At 40.6% G+C, this 19,063-nt stretch overlaps 1 pseudogene; it reads left to right on the plus strand.

The window, feature by feature from the left end:
• The first annotated feature begins 1,288 nt into the window (after nt 1-1,288).
• Nucleotides 1,289-16,542, plus strand: LOC147420515 (protein RMD5 homolog; annotated as a pseudogene).
• The last annotated feature ends 2,521 nt before the right edge of the window (nt 16,543-19,063 follow it).

A 19,063-nucleotide genomic window follows, 5' to 3' on the forward strand; every position in this document is an offset into this window, starting at 1 on the left:
GAGGTACTTTTACCTCGTAGGACTAATCTAAGGTCACCTACCTAGGGCTCTTGTCCCCGACAGCGGTGCCAATGTTGTCGGGCAGACACACTGCTCGCAATTGCTAGCAAAGCAAGAACTAGGATAAATAACAAGATTTCAACCCAGGGTGAACTTGACCTGTAGGCGCATGAAAACAAATAAATGGTTGTCAATCACCCACTCGACCTTCTAAGACAATCACTACCAAAGGAAATCAAATGAAACACACTAAGAAAACGCAACCACTACCTTTCTTATGAATCCAATGCTCCTCGAAGCGCAAGCTAATGTTATTGAATCATCACAAAACTCAAGGGCTAACCTCTGCACACGTAGAGGACACCATCCTATGGTCTCGAACCCAACTTACTACTCATAAACACCAAGTACAAAAATCGCATTGAAGACAGACCAAAATTTACAGGTCATCGATTATGGACGTGCTTAGGTCTAAGTGTATCTCATCCCATCATGGTCACATTGACATATAGAAATCACATAACGGATGCACGGTTGGAGCGAAAACTCACCTCAAAGCTCGTGGAAGAGCTCTTCGTGAAGAGACCAAAATCGTGCAAGCTTGGCATTGAAGTGTAGCTCTTGTCGTTGCTAACACAATGGTGATATCGCCTTCGCAATGTAGCCACCATAGACCGCGTAGGGAGAAGAAGAAGACCTCACTCTCTCTCAACACATAACACGCAATCACGTATACTTAGTGGAGCTCAAAAGTTGATTCATTCAGAAGTTGTATTAGGTTTACAAAACTTGGCTTTTATACCTCAACCTTGGAGGTTCTAACTCACCATGATTATATAATACCATCTATTGTGGGGTTAGAGATTCCGCATACTTACTAAATTACAATCTGGAAACTCAATCGAGTCCCAAGATAATTGCAACAAGTTTGTCAGAATAAGTATTACAAAAATTGGGCTCTTCCAGTGTGTTAGTCGTAGCCGTCAACATGTATCTTATGAGATTTTATGCTTGACGTCGTGTATGGCACTCTAATGGTAGTGATAGTGTTAGTTTTTTTTTATGGGCAGTTAGTGCAGCTGGCACATTCTATGCACTTTTGAGTTGAGTTTTGACTCCTCATTTAAACGAGACTCTGCTAGATTTTTCCCGCGAGTCGTGACTTTCATTGTTGGCACTTTTGAGCCTATTTGGATTGAGATTTTTCTCTCGATACAAAGGTTACTCTGCCCAAATTTTCTACAGCTTCTCACCATAGTTTGCCACCTCTCAAACCCTCTTGTCAGTGATGACTTCTTCAGAAAAAAAGGAGTATTTTATCTGCAAGTTTGATGGCAGCAACGTCACCATGTGGAAAGAGCGCATGAAAGATGTTTTGACTAACAAAGGTCTATCAAAACCGTTGAAAGAGTGTGCAGAAGGTGATGGCTATATGCAGGCTCAGCTGGAGCTTTTGGATGTGAAAGCCATGGCTACAATATTTCTACATCTAGCCGAGTCAGTGTTCTTCACTATCATAGGGAAGACAACAGCCAAGGCTCTATGGGATAGCTTATGTTCAGCATGGGAGAGCAAAAGTGCATCCAACAAAGTTTTTCTCATGAAAAGCTTACAAAGCTCAACATGAAAGAAGGTAGCATAGTTTCTAGACATTTAAATGAGTTCAACTCCTTGTTCAGCCAATCGATGTAATGGAAATGGACTATGAACTTTGAAAATAGTAGAATTAAGAGAATTCAAGTGAGCATTTTTGTGAGATTACTTTGAGAACATAGAGGGTCAACTTAATTGATGGTAGCAACATAAACATAGTACTTAATTAACTTGGCATGAACAATACTGTTGCAAGAGAGAGAGTATTAGAGAACATGACTATTGTTGAGGACCGAATTTACTTGGAGCCGGTCCCCCCTCCAAAAGGCGTTTGTATTATAGATTCTCCCATCAAGAGAGACTTGATACAATACAATCTTTGTGTTCCTTGTGACCTAGGTGATGCAATGAAGATGGAAAGCTTCATGCATCACAAGCATACCATAAACTTTGCAAAAAGCATTAACTATCCCAAGCCTCAGCCCCAAGGCCTCAAACACCTTCGAAGGTGGAGTGAGGAATGAGGGTAGAGAAGAGGAAGAAGAATCATCCATAGGAGAAAGAAATAGTTCCTCACTTATCATCACTCTTCTTGCTTAGCATAGCATAATAGCATATTACTGAAGATGAAGAAGATGGCAAGCTTAAGCATTGAAGTATGGCTCTTGGTTGGATTTGCATACCATAGCCAAGAGTGTTGGTGTAGGCTCTCCACTTCTCAACAAGCTTAGAGAACGAGATGGAGCTCTTGCACTTTGCACTCCACACATTGAGAGAATGTGTGTGTGTGTGTGTGTGTGTGTGTGTGTGTGTGTGTGTGTGTGTGTGTGTGGGAGCGTATACCCCCATCTCATGCTTGGTCCACACCTCTCTCTCTCTCTCTCTCTCTCTCTCTCTCTCTCTCTCTCTCTCTCTCTCTTATTATTTAACTATTTCATTTGGACATGTGTCCTCTTTTTCCTCTTTGATAGAAAGAACTTAATTATTAATTTTTGTATGCATCTAAATTCTCATTGGACCCCTTTAAAACCTATCCAATAGGATTTAAGCACATCATGAGGGCCAAATGTGGAGGATCATTTGAACATGTGTCTTTTATGCTTCTTAAGTCATTTGGTTTGAATTGAATACTTCAAGCACTTAGTCAATCAAGCATGGAAACTGTTGATGCCTCTTGAGAGTTTATCTTTGAATTGAACACTTCAAGAACCTTAGTCATTTTAAGCATAAAAGTCACCTCAAGCTATTCCTGTTTATTCTCCCACATTAAATGATCAGTTTAATATGAGAAGATCATTTGGGTTGGTTAGATATTAGATTTTATGACAGTTGACATCTCACTTGAAATCATAGTCGTGCTCGACTATGAGGTAGAAGAGACAAAGTCTTAGTCATTAGTCTACGTTTCTTAGCGGGTAGAGGATCCCTTTTCTCCCTGTGACATCATTCCAGAATGGATGACTAGTCCATTTGGTGCTTGGGAGACATAGCTGCCACAAGCATGTCTGCTCTTTAGTCCATATCATACTCCCAAAGTAAAGTGACAAATTCTACTTGGCGTTTGAGTGACGTCCTCATCACAAACATGATTCTAAGCATGCATACTATTTAAATTTGTGCACAAAAAAAGATTAGTCTTATAAGAAGAAACATTGTTCATTTAGAAAGCATTTACATTTGCTTACTCTAGTGCAACATTGTAAGCATTGACAAGGTTCATACTATCCTTAAGTTTTATTCCTTGCATCCATCTAGCATCTTCAAAAGGATAAGAATTACCGTCGGATAATCTTACGATGCCGTAGTACCTTGTCTTCATGTCGAAGGATAGCTTCAGGTTGTAGCAGCTCTTCTTGGTCTTCGATTTCTGGAGGGTCTTCAATAATTGGTTCTCTTGGTGGCTCTCCTTTGTAGGGCTTAAGTAGGCTCACATGAAAAGCATTGTGTATGAGCCAATGGTTGGGCAACTTGAGTTGATAAGCCATGTCATTGTTTGGCTTCAAGATTTGAAAAGGACCATAATATCTTTTTGCTAATTTAGCATAATACTTTTGATGGCCCGTAGGATTTTTGCCCATCGTTTGCCTCAATCAAGCCTTATGAAACTTAAGTAAGACCCAATCATTTTCTTTAGATGTTAAGGCCCTTCTGTGCTTGTCATCGCAGCTTTTTGCCTTTGTTGAGAGATGGATATAGCCTCCTTAACCTTTTGAAAAGATTCTTGTAGGTCACAGCTATACTCATCAGCAGCAAATATCTTCCCATGTACTTTAAGTAGTAAGGGACTTTTAGGTCTTCCCTCTATGATCTCAAAAGGTGCTTTTCCCATAGTAGTATGGACAGTATTATTGTATGCATACTCTGCAAGGAGTAAGTACTTCTCCCATTGTGAGCGTTGATCTACTTCTGTAACATAAGTCTTTAGTAGATCGAGTATTGTAAGATTGGCTATCTCACTTTGGCCATCCATTTGTGGGTGATAGCCTGAAGAGAAATTCAATCTTGTACCTAGATTTTCAAAGAGACCTTTCCAAAAATTAATGGTCATTTTAGGATCTCTATCTGTGACACAATGGATGTTGGTAATCCATGGTGTTTGAAAATCTAAGATATGAAGATGGTTGCCATTTGGTGTGCCTTAATAGTCTTTTTGATAGGAATAAAGTGTGCTTGATTGCTAAACCTGTCGACTATTGTCCATATTCCCATATTCCCATGGATAGACTTGGGTAATCCAAAGATAAAATCCATGGATATACTCTCCCATGGTGAATTAGAGATTGGCAATGGCTGGAGTAATTCAGGTTTCTTCCCTCTATCGTACATATTCTTTTGGCATACCACACATTTTGAAACATACTCTTGTATGTCCACTTTCATGGTAGGCCAATAGAAGTACGTCTCTACTCCTCGAAGAGTAGGTTGAATGCCTCTGTGCCCTGCATAGGGAGGAGCATGGGATTCATACATGATTGTCTCATGAAGGGAGTGGGTAACACATAGCCTATTGCCATGGAGAAGATAACCATCCTGCAAGGTGAATGGTTACTCTTTCTTCCCCAAAGCAAGGGCTGACATTACATCTTTAAAGTCAGGTCGGTAGCATACTCATCTATCATAGAAATTAGATCATTGTGAGTTGCTATAGACACCACATTGACTTTTGGTCATCGTGAAAGTGCGTCGGCCACTTGATTGTGCTTACCAGCAATGTGAGCAATATGAAAATAAAATTATGAAAGAAAATTTGCCCACCTTATTTTTTTGTCGGAAAGCTTGTTTGCATCATGAAGTACTTGAGACTTTGGTGGTCTATTTGTAAAATGAATGGAGTACCCAATAAATAGTGCTTCCATGTTTTTAGGGCATGTAGAACAGCTAAAATCTTTGTCTCATAAATTCCCAATACCCATTCATCCGTATTGAGCCTTTGGCTCTCATATGCCATGGCATGCCCTTCTTGAAGCAAGACTACTCCAAGGCAATCACCACAAGTATCACACTGGACCTCAAATGGCTTTGAGAGATCCGGAAGCATGAGGACTGGTTGAGAGGAGGTAAGCTTCTCTTTGAGCTTGTCAAAAGCATTTTGCTCCTTAGTCCATGAATACTTAACGTTCTTCTTTGTTAAGTGATGTAATGGTCCTGCTATTCGAGAAAATTCTGTTATGAAGCGACTATAGTATACACACATACAAATAAAGCTGCTTAGTTCATGTAGATTCCTTGGATTAGGCCATGATTTTATTACCTCTAACTTTGATGGATCCATATGGATACCATCTTGAGAAATAATGTAACCTAAGTAGTGAATCTCTTGAAGGAAAAATTCACTTTTCATTTGGTTGAGAAAAAGCTTGTTCTCCCTCAATGCTTAAAAAATCACTTGGAGATTTTGTTTGTGTTCCTCCAAGGACTTGGAGTAGATGATGATATCATCAAAGAACACTCCAATGAACTTGCAGTAGGATCTAAATATTTTCTCCATCAAACGATTGAATGTGGCAGGTGCATTGGTCAAGCCAAAAGGCATGACTAGATATTCATAAAGATTCAAATGTTGTACAAAACGTGGTCTTAAGGATATCTTCATCCACTATCCTTATTTGATGATAGCCACTTTAAGGGTAAACCCTAATGAAGTAGGTAGAGCCTTGTAGCTTATCAAATAGATCTTCTACCCGAGGCACAAGAAATTTGTTTTTGATAGTGATATGGTTTAGTGCTCGATAATCCACACACATACGGTACCATCTTTCTTTTGCACTAGAAGGACGGTAGAACAAAAGGGAGAGGAGGTAGACCTCACCATCCCTGTGTCTACCAATTCTTGTACTTGCCTCATGATCTCCTCTTGTTGAGCTTGGGAAACTCAATAAGGAGGCTTGTTAGGCGGTGAGCTTCCTGGTAGGAGCTGAATTTGATGGTCATCATCCCCTGGTTTTGGAGGTAAGTCCATAGGGATATCATCGATGAAAATATCTTGGAATCCATTTAGAGAAGTAGAAAAGTCTAATTCTTCTTGATTCCTACCATTTTCATTTGATAAATCATTAGCATCATTAGTGGATTCTTTGACAAAAATCATGTACGTTGAAATCGAGTTTTTCATTGACTTAGCAAAAGCTGGTGAATTTACAAGTGGTATAGTACGACCAAACTCATTAGCATCTATATACATGATCTTTAACCTGTAAATGAGGTAGATTCTCCTTTTAGGGAACTTCATGTTGGCGGTCGTGCGATCAAACCATGGCGCCCCTAGGATAGCATCCTCATGTTGGAGAGGAGAGATGAAAAAGTCTTCTTTGTTGACAAAGCTTTGGACATGAAGCCTCAACTTCCCAACGAAGGGAGTAATGGAGGCTTGCTGTCCCTTGAAAGTTGTGTCAATTGTTACAATATCTCCTATCTCAAAAGCTTGAATGGCCAAAACTTGGTGGCCAACTCCATTGATATGAAGTTGTGAGTAGAGCCAGGGTTAAACAAGATGAAGGCATCATGCTCCCTTACCTTTCCCCAAGCATAGGAGAGAGACGATACTTTGCAATGAGCATCATCTTTGGAGCTTCAATGGTGGAAGCCCTAGGAGTCTCATTGCGAGCATTTTTCTTGAAACAAGAACGATAGCCATGTCCTTGCTCCCCACACTTAAAACACTCATGGTCCTTGCGAAAAGCTTCAAGCTCTTCATGAGAGAGCTTTTTTTTACCTTTGTAAACTCCCTTCTCCTTGGACCTATTGTTGTTTTTTTTGTTGTTGTAGGAAGTGCCTTGGGAAAAATTTGGGGCATTGATTTTCCCCTTTGCATCATTTTTGTCTTTGTTTTCCATGGGTTTGACATTCCGTCTAGCCCCTTGTTGTAAATTGATGCGGGAAGCAACCATGGTGTGGTGGATTACTTCAATGATAGAACCAGGCCGTTGGGAGTTGACATACTCATACATTTCTTTAAGTAATCCTGCACAAAATCTTTGCTTTTGCTCGGCAAAGTCTATCTTTTGGAAGACATTAGCCTTGAGATGTAAATCCCAAAATTTATCCACAGATTTGTGAATAGACTCATGTGAGAGAAGCTTCAAACTACGCCATTCGGTAAGTACTTTGTCCTTTGCATCGCTTGCAAGGAATTTCTTCATGATGGAAACTCGTAGAGTTTTTTGTGTCTTTGGGGCTTCACCAATGCCACGAAGGCTAGCCCACCATTGACGAGCCGATTTTTGGAAGTGCATAGCTACATGGTGTAGCTTGGAGGACTCCATGAAGCCCTCGTCAAATTGTTGGATGAGGGCCAGTACTTTGTCGGTGGCACCTTAGGTGCCATCATAGGTGAGAAAAGAGATACTCTCTCCTCCCTCTTTGAACTTCTTGAGCTTTTGTGATCTTCGCCATGCAGGGTATGATATGCGATGTCCTCCCCTCTTGTATTCTCAAAGAGAATAGCCATAGATTGTTGGGAGAAAAGGAAGGTGAAGAAGAACGAGAAGAGGGTGACCTCTTTCTTGACCTTTTCTTCCTTTGTTTCCTCTCTTCCCTTTTGGAGTGATGAGGAGAAGGACTGTGTGTTGATCATTTTCTCATGGGAGGAGTTGGCGATCTTCTAGACCGCTGTCTTCATGGAGCCACATCTTCAGAGGAACTTACGGATTCATTGCTTTCTTGCTCTTTGGATTCCTCCTCTCGTATGTGAGAGAGTCTTTTTTTGGGGGTCTCATCAAGAGGCCTCCTAAGCTCTCTCTCCTCTTGGAGAGAAAGGGAAATCCCATAAGCATGAAGTTTTTGAGTAACTTCGGCTTGCAAAGTAGGGTTGCCCATAGCTTGATGCAACCTAGTAACAAGATAATTGATAAACATGGGAGCATCATTATTAGCACCTTCATGTGCAAAATCAAAGTTATCCATGTTCATTCTACTCTCTTAGTTATTGCCAGCCATGCTGATTATACTTATGTGTTTACTTAGTGTATTCTTTGGCAATTCAAAACCTTAGCTGCTACTCCTCTTAGCCTTTGAAAATAAGCACTTAAGTATCTACACCCACGGCTCAAATTGGTTAATTATAGAGAGTAGTAGGCTGGGTCTAACATAGCAGAATTGTCGAGGGATAGCTCCTTTCGGACTTCTTATGGCTCAATAATGGTAAAGCAGTAGGCAAGTTTAAAAAGACCCCATTATTAAGACCAAAGCTCTCAAGGTGTGCACCATATCCCACATAGTGGGCTCAACAAAATCGATAATAGATCCCAGTCCCACTTACCCTAATATAATTAACAAATTCAACCGTTAATAGGCTACTTAAGGACCTCTCTTCTTAAGCAAGAAAAGAGAAACCAAATGCTCTGATACCAATGTAATGGAAATGGCCTATGAACTTTGAGAATAGCGAAATTAAGAGAATTTGAGTGAGCATTTTTGTGAGATTACTTTGAGAACATAGAGGGTCAACTTAATTGATGGTAGCAACATAAACATAGTACTTAATTAACTTGGCATGAACAATACTGTTGCAAGAGAGAGAGTATTAGAGAACATGACAATTGTTGAGGACCGAATTTACTTGGAGTCAGTCCCCCCTCCAAAAGGCGTTTGTATTATAGATTCTCCCATCAAGAGAGACTTGATACAACACAATCTTTGTGTTCCTTGTGACCTAGGTGATGCAATGAAGATGGAAAGCTTCATGCATCACAAGCATACCATAAACTTTTCAAAAAGCATTAACTATCCCAAGCCTCAGTCCCAAGGCCTCAAACACCTTCGAAGGTGGAGAGAGCTAGCGAGGAATGAGGGTAGGGAAGAGGAAGAAGAATCATCCATAGGAGAAAGAAACAGTTCCTCACTTATCATCACTCTTCTTGCTTAGCATAGCATAATAGCATAGTAGTGAAGATGAAGAAGATGGCAAGCTTAAGCATTGAATAATGGCTCTTGGTTGGATTTGCATTCCATAGCCAAGAGTGTTGGTGTAGGCTTTCCACTTCTCAATAAGCTTGGAGAAGGAGATGGAGCTCTTGCACTTTGCACTCCACACATTGAGAGAATGTGTGTGTGTGTGTGTGTGTGTGTGTGTGTGTGTAGGAGCGTATACCCCCCTTTCATGCTTGGTTCACCTCTCTCTCTCTCTCTCTCTCTCTCTCTCTCTCTCTCTCTCTCTCTCTCTCTCTCTCGTATTATTTAATTATTTCATTTGGACATGTGTCTTCTTTTTCCTCTTTGAGAGAAAGAACTTAATTATTTACTTTTATGCATCTAATTCTCATTGGACCCCTTTAAAACCTATCCAATAGGATTCAAGCACATCAAGAGGGACACATGTGGAGGATCATTTGAATGTGTGTCTTTTATGCTTCTTAAGTCATTTGGTTTGAATTGAATACTTCAAGCACTTAGTCAATCAAGCATGGAACCTTTGATGCCTCTTGAGAGTTTATCTTTGAATTGAACACTTCAAGAACCTTAGTCATTTTAAGCATAAAAATCACCTCAAGCTTTGGCCAAGGTTCCCACAAACATTTTAAGCACTTTAGTAAGCAAGCCGACAAGCACCTCATGCTTGGGTAGGGTTCCCACCTCAAGGTCGGCCTTAGCTTGCCGTAGGTCAAAGAACTTTTTAACACTAGCTTTTGGAGGTCTTTAATGAAGCTAACCCTAATGTCTTTAAGCTCCATTAGATAGCATTGCTCTTTAACATACCATCTCTCATTTGGACCCCTTTAACCTTGGCCTCGTGTTCAGACAGATCCATAAGCACATGTCTATATTCTAATCCTTGTTCCCTTTATTCTTTTACATTAAATGATCAGTTTAATATGAGAAAATCATTTGGGTTGGTTCGATATTAGACCTTATGATAGTTGACATCTCAAGGCTTTAGTGAGTTTGACAATGAACTCTCTGTTTTCTTGTTATGCTCTCTACCCAGTCATGGGACATATTTTGCACATCCATTAGCAATTCAGCTCCAAATGGCAAGTTAATGTTCAATGATGTCACAAATGCGTTGCTCATTGAAGAGATTCGACGTAAATCTCTTGAAGGTGCTAGTCATGGAGATGCATATATGGCTGGCAATTCAACAAAGCAAAGAGGCTATGAGAATAACAAGAACAAAAGCAAAAGTAGAGAGCAAAATCCTTGTAGTCCAAGCAAAAAAAGGAACTCTAGTAGAGAGCGCAATGTCAAAAATGTCGAGTGTTACTATTTCCATAAAAAGGGTCATTACAAAAAGGATTGTCACAGTTTTTTAACATATCAAAAAAACATGCAAAAAGATAAGTTTGACAAAGGAAAAAGTACGATAAAGATTGAGGAGATCAACATGGTTGAGTCTCCGATGCCTACCACTACAGTACAAGATGCTCCTCCAGTGATAAATATTATGCCATCAATGATTCATGTAGAGGTGATAGAAAATCCCTCAGATGTTCTCATTTTCACTTTGGATCTCACTCTAAATGCTTTGGTTACACAGGATGAGGGTCATGCACAAAATTAGATTCTCGATTTTGGTGCAAGTTTTCATGTCACACTACATAGAGATTGGTTTTCCTCTTATGCGTCCATGTGGGGCATAGTCAAGCTTGGTGATTCCTTTGAGCTCGACATTATTAGCATTGGTGATGTGAAGCTTTAGATGCATAATGGTTCTACTTTTGTGTTGTTGAATGTCAGACATGTGTCCAATTTTACAAAGAGTTTGCTTTCTATAGGGCAATTGGATGACATTGGTTACACCATACTATTTGGTAATAGTTCTTGGCTAATTTTCAAGAACAACCTTGTCATGATGAAAGGTCGTAAAATCGGATCCATGTATTCTATGTTTGTATCGAGTGTTGACAAACACTCTATCTATGTTGCCGAGCTGCCGTCTAGTGAGTTGTGGCATAGCCGACTAGGGCATATTATCCAGAAGGGAATGAAAACACTTCAGCATTTTGGCTACTTACATGTGTTAGATTACACGGATTTTCCATTGTGTGAGCATTATCTATATGCCAAACAGACTAGGTTGACATCTTCGCCATTGAACAAGAAACTAGGCGAACCCCTAGACTTAGTGCACAGCAATTTGTATGGTCCAATGCCACATAAGACTCTAGGGGGGCAAACTACTTTCTCACGTTCATAGATGATTCTACCAAAAAGGTGTGGGTGTATCTACTTAAGCGTAAGGAAGAAGTCTTTTCTACGTTCCAAAAATTCCTTACCATGGTTGAGAACCAATCAGGAAAAAAGCTCAAAGCTTTTCGCATGGACAATGGTGAAGAATATGTCTCCACGGAGTTCAAGGATTTCTGCAATTGAAGAGGCATTTGTAGGCAGTTTACTGCTCCGTACACACCTGTCCAAAATGGGATAGCTGAAAGGATGAATCGCACGATTCAAGAGCAATTTACCTCTATGATTTCAATGGCAAGACTTAGTCCAGAGTTTTGGGGAGAAGTTGTTGTAATAGCATTGCACATTATCAATAGGTCACCTAGCTCTCCTTTAATTTTCAAGATTCCAGAGGAGTTATGTACCAGAAAAATGCCAAGCTATGTGCATTTACGTGTGCTTGGATGTGAGGCATATGCACATGTGCCCAAAGAACTTCATCACAAGTTGGATCTCAGGTCACACAAATGCATTTTTATTGGCTATGGTGCAGATGAACGAATGGGGCTATCATCTCTGGCACCCAAAATCCCGCAAAGTCATTTGCAGCTCACATGTGATTTTCAATGAATTGAAGATGCACAAGAAGCCCATTAAATAAATTGAGTACAGACGTGCTCGATTTGAGGATGTATCCTCTGAACCAACTCAGATTAGTAGTGATACACCTAATTTTCAAGTGCAAGATATTGTTATTGCTCCAGAGAGAGCAGACTCCAGCAGTCAAGCACCGAGACACTTTGAGAGAGTATCACATGTGCCCGAGCCGTTTGAGTCGAGTATACACCACATTTTGGTCACTGACGCTGGAGAGCGAACCTCCTACAAAGAAGCTATACAGTTGAATGATAGCGTTAAGTGGGAGCACGCTATGCAATCAGAATACAATTCGATAGTGGCTAATGAGACATGGGATTTGGTTGAGCTACCACAGGGCAAACATGCTTAACCTTGCAAGTGGGTATACAAGAAGAAGTGTACAACAGAAGATCCTGAGCCTAGGTACAAGGCTCGTCTAGTTGCCAAGAGTTTCAAGCAACAAAAAGGTATGGATTTTGACGAGATTTTCTCTCCATTAGTCAAGATGACTACACTTTGCACCGTGCTTGGCTTGGTTGCTATCCAGGATATGGAACTTGGCCAAATGGACGTGAAAACAACATTTCTTCACGGGCATCTAGATGAAGATGTCTACATGAAACAGTTGGAGGGTTTCGTATGCGAAACTCAAAAGCCAATGAGGGAAGAATTGGTGAATTAAAAAGGCACTCTATGGCCTCAAGCAAGGTTCAAGGTAGTGGTATCAAAAATTTGACAAATTCATGCATTCTCAGGGTTACATAAGGAGTCAAGAGGATCATTGCTTATACACAAGAAAGTTGAACTATGGTTCTTTAATCATCTTGATCTTGTATGTAGATGATATGCTTATCACAGGAAAATTGATTGGTGAGATCAATTAATTGAAAACGATGCTCAGCACTCACTTTTTTCTGAAAGACTTAGGAGATTCCAATCACTTTCTTGGTATGCGTATCAAGAGAAATAGGCAACATGGAATTCTTGAATTGTCTCAAGAAAAGTACATCCACAAGGTCTTGCAATGTTTTACTATGCAGGGGGGGAAGTCATTGAGTACCCCAATGCAAGCATACTTAAAACTCAGCAAGGAAGATTCTCCCAAGACAGATGCTAAGAAAGAGGAAACGATGAAAGTGCCATATTCTTTAGGAGTTTGGCAGTTTGATGTACGCTATGGTAGCCACAAGATCAGACATTGCACATGCAGAGTGAGTGGTTAGTAGGTACATGTCAAACCTTGGCAAGAATCATTGGGAAGTAGTGAAGAAAATCCTCAGATACTTGAAGGGTACAACTTGCAAGTGTTTACGCTTCGAGAACAGCGATGCATCTATTGTGGGTTACACAAATGCGGATTATGTGGGTTGTGTGGATAGTAGAAGATCCACATCTAACTATGTGTTCATGTTTGTTGGAGTGGATATCTCTTGGAGATCATGTCTCCAAGGCTGCACGTCTTCATCTACCACTGAGGGAGAGTATGTTGATGTGTCTGACGCCAACAAGGAAGCCATATGGTTAGCTCGTCTAGTGGAAGATTTGGGCATTTACGAGGTTCCAATACTACATTGTGATAGTCAAAGTGCCATTGCTTTGGCAAAGAATCCAACGTTTCACTCAAAGTCAAAACACATAGAGGTAAAATACCATGTCATACGAGATGTATTGGCTAGCAAGCGCATTGAGCTTGTCAAGGTTCACATTGACGACAACCCCGCAGATGTTCTCATGAAGAGACTAGCCTCGGAGCGGTTTACACACTACATAGAGCTTATGGGTATAGGATGAAGCCTAGGCGATGCTTCATCGACTTTGTATAGACTAACTATATTGATGCCAATATCGGCCACCCTAACCTTCAAGTGGGAGGTTGTTGGGGTGTAGGCCACATGGCTATGGGAATCACCCCTTACATTACTAATGAATATAGGGAGAGAAAGTGAGAGTTGAACTCCCACTTTCTACTCCACTAACCCAAAGCATGTGTCTATTGTGTCATCCCCTTCCCCCTTCTCTCCTTCCCTCTCTTACACTCACCGCACGGGATTCCAATCCCCATAGGCTAGTCTTTTAATACTAGACTATCACACACATAAACTCCCTATGATAATTATTATTTTCAAAAATCCAAATAAAGCCCCCCCCCCCCCCCCCCCCCCCCCCCCCACCCCCCCACCCCCCCATATACTAGCCTACCACTACATGTGTGATGGCACTTGCAACAAAGGTAAGGTTGCAGCCCTTGTACTCTATACCTTCGGGCTGAGAGTGTGCTCCATCTCACAACCCATTGCCCCTCTCCTACATGTGTTGCCAAGTAGCCAACACACGTTTAGCATGCATGGGGTATTTCATGCCTGCACTTGTAGAGAAGTATAGTTAGGGAATAAATTTGCAGATGCCCTCGATGCTGCAACCGATGTACCTTATCACCCCATCATCTACCCCCTCATACCCTCTTCATTTGTTTCCGAATTCACTAGTACCTTATAAGTAGAGAGATCATTGCTACACAGGATGGAGAGATCATTGCTTCATATGTATACAAAAAAATGCATACCTAGAGGAGAGAGAGAGAGAGAGAGAGAGAGAGAGAGAGAAGAGATCTCGAATGGCTAGAAATGGAGGCTAAGGCTAGGTTCACAAAGGGTGGTAGAACTTTTCCCCTATGCGTCTTCTTCCAGCGGCCCTCTTGCTCATACAAAGTGGAAGTCCAATGCCTTCACCACCTTGCACACATGTTGGGCTACATCAATGACTACATGTGATTGATCGGGCTAGAAGTGAGATGAAGATGTGGATACCTTTTCAGGGTGGAACAAGCTCTCTTTTGAGAGGGGTAGCCAATTGCACTACAAGAGGAAGGCCTTCTCAACAGCGAATCAAGTCTCTCCATCTCAGCCCCTTGCCCTTGTTTGGCTTTCTTCCACCTAGATTTGTGAACCTGGCCTAAGCTGGAGTTGGACCAATGGAGTTGCACCAAGTTTTTTTTTTCAAAACTAAAACCTACAATGCTGCACAAGGAATATTGCTTGATGCCTATGATTACATGCCCACGATGCTTGGTTTTTGTCTATTTCTATTCTCTCTCTCCATCTCTTTTGTTGGTACTTTTGTTAAGGCAGAGACTATAGGGAGGAATTGTGATGCCAATGGCCATTGGGGCTTTGGGCAATCAAGATTTTCCATGGTAGGGTGTTCTTTTTGTGTGGAGGACATGCATGCAATTGCTATTTTTGTTGGGTCTATTGGGTGTGAAGACTTGATTTTGTTTTTTGATAAAAGGTACGTGTGACAACAAGTACATGCCATTCATACGCCCTTTGTTCTAAAAGTAAAGCATATCCTGCCTCTCTTGTGCTCAATTACGAGTCTGGAGATCTTCAAATTCTAACATGCAGTTATTCTAATAATAGCAAAAGCAAGGAGTTTCTTATGCTCATAAATAGTCTCAAAATCTATTGTTGTATGATATACTTGTGTGTGTGTGTGTGTGTGTGTGTGTAAGAGAGAGAGAGAGGCAATGGAGAGGTATTACTTTATATGAACCGCACTTAGTCTGCATCAACAACTTAAAAGGTAGCCAATTTCCAAGTGTCATGTGCTTTTGAATTTGAGTTTATGTCAAAGAAAATGAACCTAGCATACATAAAGAATGTATTTGAGAGCGCTTGCAGGAAGCAGAGAGTGGGAGAGACCAGCACCTTGAAGTTTGTAGAGCGCATATTGCAAAAATTGGTGAGAGCAGTGGAGAAGCTAAGTGTCAATGATGCAGACAAAATAGGGAATGCCATAGTTGTCTTACAAAAATTGTGCGCCTCTCTTTGCTAGATAGTCCCCCCTTCATGACATTTCTACATTACAATAGGATTTCAATGGTGTCACACTAAAATATGGCAAGGTTCTTGACAAGGCCTTCTACATGGATATTGCCAAGGCGTGGATTGGGCAAATGAGTCTCTTTGTCAAAACATTGCAATTCATTTTTATTGAGAGGGCCTCTTCGTCTTGGAGATTGTTTTGTCAATGAAGCCCTTAGACCAACAGGGGCCTCCCTCAAAGCCCCCCTTTGTCGAGATGTTTTAGATAGTGGAGGGTATTAAGATGAAGAACTTGGATCCAACACTTACATTGGCCAAAACTCACCATGTCGCACTAATGCAAGAGGGCTCCTCTTTGGAGTTCAAGCTTCATTGGCTTCAATTTATGTAGCTACTCTTGAAAGGAATACGACTAGATGCTTTTCAATATGCACACAATAACTTTGGTCCATTTTTTGCCTAGTATATGGCTGAGATTCAGTGATTGATGTGCCGCCTTCTTGGGACAAGCTAATTGAGATGTGTCCTTATTTTGATCTGTTTTCCATATGTCGATGGGAAGAAATGACTCAAAGTTCACCAGAGAATGTTGTAGCCTATTGGGCCAATTGTATTAAAATCCCCTTAGAAAGTTGGTGTGCAGGCGCTACCATCTCAGCTCAAGATGGCCACCGTACTGACCAGCAAGGATCAGGAGTGACAACTCTTAAAGTAGTTTTGTGTGGAAATAGAATTGAGCAAAGAGTTTCAGTTCGACTTAATTTTTCCATGCCCTATCTCCAAGGACCAAAACATGGAAAAGATCCTTCCCATGCTCATACCCTTTGCAAATATTCCCTTTAGATCTGGCCATAAATCGCTCCTTCAGGTGTCCTTACTACCGTAGGTCTATTTTTTGGAACTAAGCTCCTCAATCTTCGCCTTTCTCTTATGTTTCTTTGTAGGTTGTCGTAATGTGAGGCCAACCTATGCACAATCAATTGCCTTCTCAAGTTTTTTCCTTTCTCAGTTAGCAAACGGGCAAAAGAAGCAATGCAAGCAGGTATGTCCCTTCCTCACCTTTTGTATGTATTTAATTATGCACTCTATACACATTTCATTGTATTTTAAGTTTGGATAAGATGGAGATTGTTGTGAAAAAAGATTTTAAGAGCTCCCGCCATGCAATTTTAGGCTTTGTTTTTTTAGCAAATTAGTCAAATATTCAAGAATACTGATGGATAGAAACCAGTGTCTTGTTTTCTCAAAAAATGGTTGTTATCTTATAATGCCATGGTTTCTTTGTGAATCTGTTGAGCCAGCAGAGGATCACACCCACATTTTTGCTCACACTCATCATTTTGTAACCATTGATTGTAATAAATGTCTTTCCAACATTAATTTTGATTTGAGCCATTCATTAAGTAACGGGACTCAATTGAGTTTCCAGCTTGTAATCCCGAAGTAATTTCACTTGTTGATGTAATTAGTTAGAGATGTTCTCACCTCCAAGGCTGAGGTATATAAGCCAAAGTTTTTGTAACCTAAGGGGATTCAGATTATTAATCAAAGTGAGTTTTTGAGCGCCGTGACTGTGTCAGAGAGAGAGAGAGAGAGAGAGAGAGAGAGAGAGAGAGAGAGAGAGAGAGAGTCTTATCTACTTGCTACGCGAGCTACGGAGCCGCCATTGGAGAAGCGACACCGCCATTGTGTTAGCAACGGCGAGAGCTACGCACAGATACCAAGAGTGCGCGCTATCGGCTTCTATGTGTGGTAAGTTCCTACGAGCTTCGGAGTGAGTTTTCTTCCAACTCGTGTGTCGGAATTGAGCGTGCAGCATATCTATAGAACCACAACGAGTAGAGCTACACATTAGTACCATCGGGGTCAAGTTTCGATCACCTGTATTTTTTGGCCTATCTTCATACGCGTTTACCGCACGAAGTGGTTATAGGTTGATTTTGCAGTTCAAGTCTTTAGGGTGTTGTTCTTACCTAGTGTATAGACTTCCCCTTGAGTTTGAGATCGATTCAATGATTCTAGATCATGTTTCGTATAGCATTCATTCGTAGTACGGATTTCAGTCACTTGCGTATTTTAGAACTTAGATTTGATTTCCTTAGTAGTGATTGTCATTAGAAGCTCGAGTAGGTGATTTGACACCCACCTAGTTGTTTCCATGCGCCTGCGGGTCAAGCTCCGTCCTCGTCTGACAAATTCTGTTGTTGGTTGAGTTCTCGCTATTTAGCTTCCGCTAGCGGCGTAACCGCCTTAACATTTGGCGCCGCTGCCGGGGACGAGAGCCCTAAGTAGGTGACCTTAGACTAATCCTACGAGGTGAGTCGTATAAACTACTTTGTATACTTTAGTTAGAAAAGATCTAGGAGTGGTGGACTCCGAAGATCTCGAGAGATACTAGGAAGTGGGGTATTCCTGGGTCTTCCGTGTTGACAGTATTTTTAGTTTAGCTTAGATTTGTTTGTTGTTTTGTTGGTATTGAGTAGTTGTTGATAGAAGAAGAATTTGCTAGTCCGTGAGTGGCAGTGGATCTCTTTAAAATCACAATTACCAAACCCATTTTATGATTAGGAATAGCTTAGGTAGGACTTCATTTGATCCTGATCTAGAGCTAGTAATCATTGGAGTATTTGCTTGATATGGTTGATTGCATGTTAGATCACTAAACCGTCGAGTTAGTAGTGAAACTTGCAATAAACAAAAGTCAGAGAAATTTTCTGTGTATCTGGGAGTTGCTGAGCACTTGAGAAAGCTTTAGGAAGGATTCTGTGCCAAAAAACTAGAAATCTACAACTTTAGACATCATACGCGTATGATGTCTAAATGACCAAACAGAGACCAAAACAGAAATTTTGACTTTACCAGAGTGTTCAAAAGGGGGGTTATACCCTAATTTCAACTTAAAACAAGAGCATTAACACTCAAAGAAACCCAAAAAGACAAGCCGGAGTCCAAGAACCGCAAAGAATAGGAAAGTTTGGATTCAGATCTTGTTTTTACATTCAAACCTGACAAAAACACTTGAAACTCAATTATAAACATTGGAGAAGGCTTAAAACCAAGAATAGTCAAAATCTGGGACAAAAGACATCATACGCGTATAATGTCTTTTAGCACATCCACTGCTTATTTTTTATATCTGACCTGACAAGATTGTTACAAACACTGTAGAAAGCATAAATATCAAGTCTTGATCCAAATTGATGAAAAAGACATCATACGCGTATGATGTTTTTGACCTAATTTTGGACATATTTTGATACTTTGCCAACACAGATCCATTGTAATAGCTGTCTAGAGGTTATATTTCAAGTTTCATCCCATTTGGATCACAATTGACCCAAAACAAGTCAAAAGCGGAAAATTGCCAAGAAAAGCCTAAATTAGCCATAACTTGCTCAAACAGAGTT

This window comes from Adiantum capillus-veneris, chromosome 28 (assembly GCF_014529385.1).
Source record: "Adiantum capillus-veneris isolate H3 chromosome 28, ASM1452938v2, whole genome shotgun sequence".
NCBI lineage: Eukaryota > Viridiplantae > Streptophyta > Polypodiopsida > Polypodiales > Pteridaceae > Adiantum > Adiantum capillus-veneris.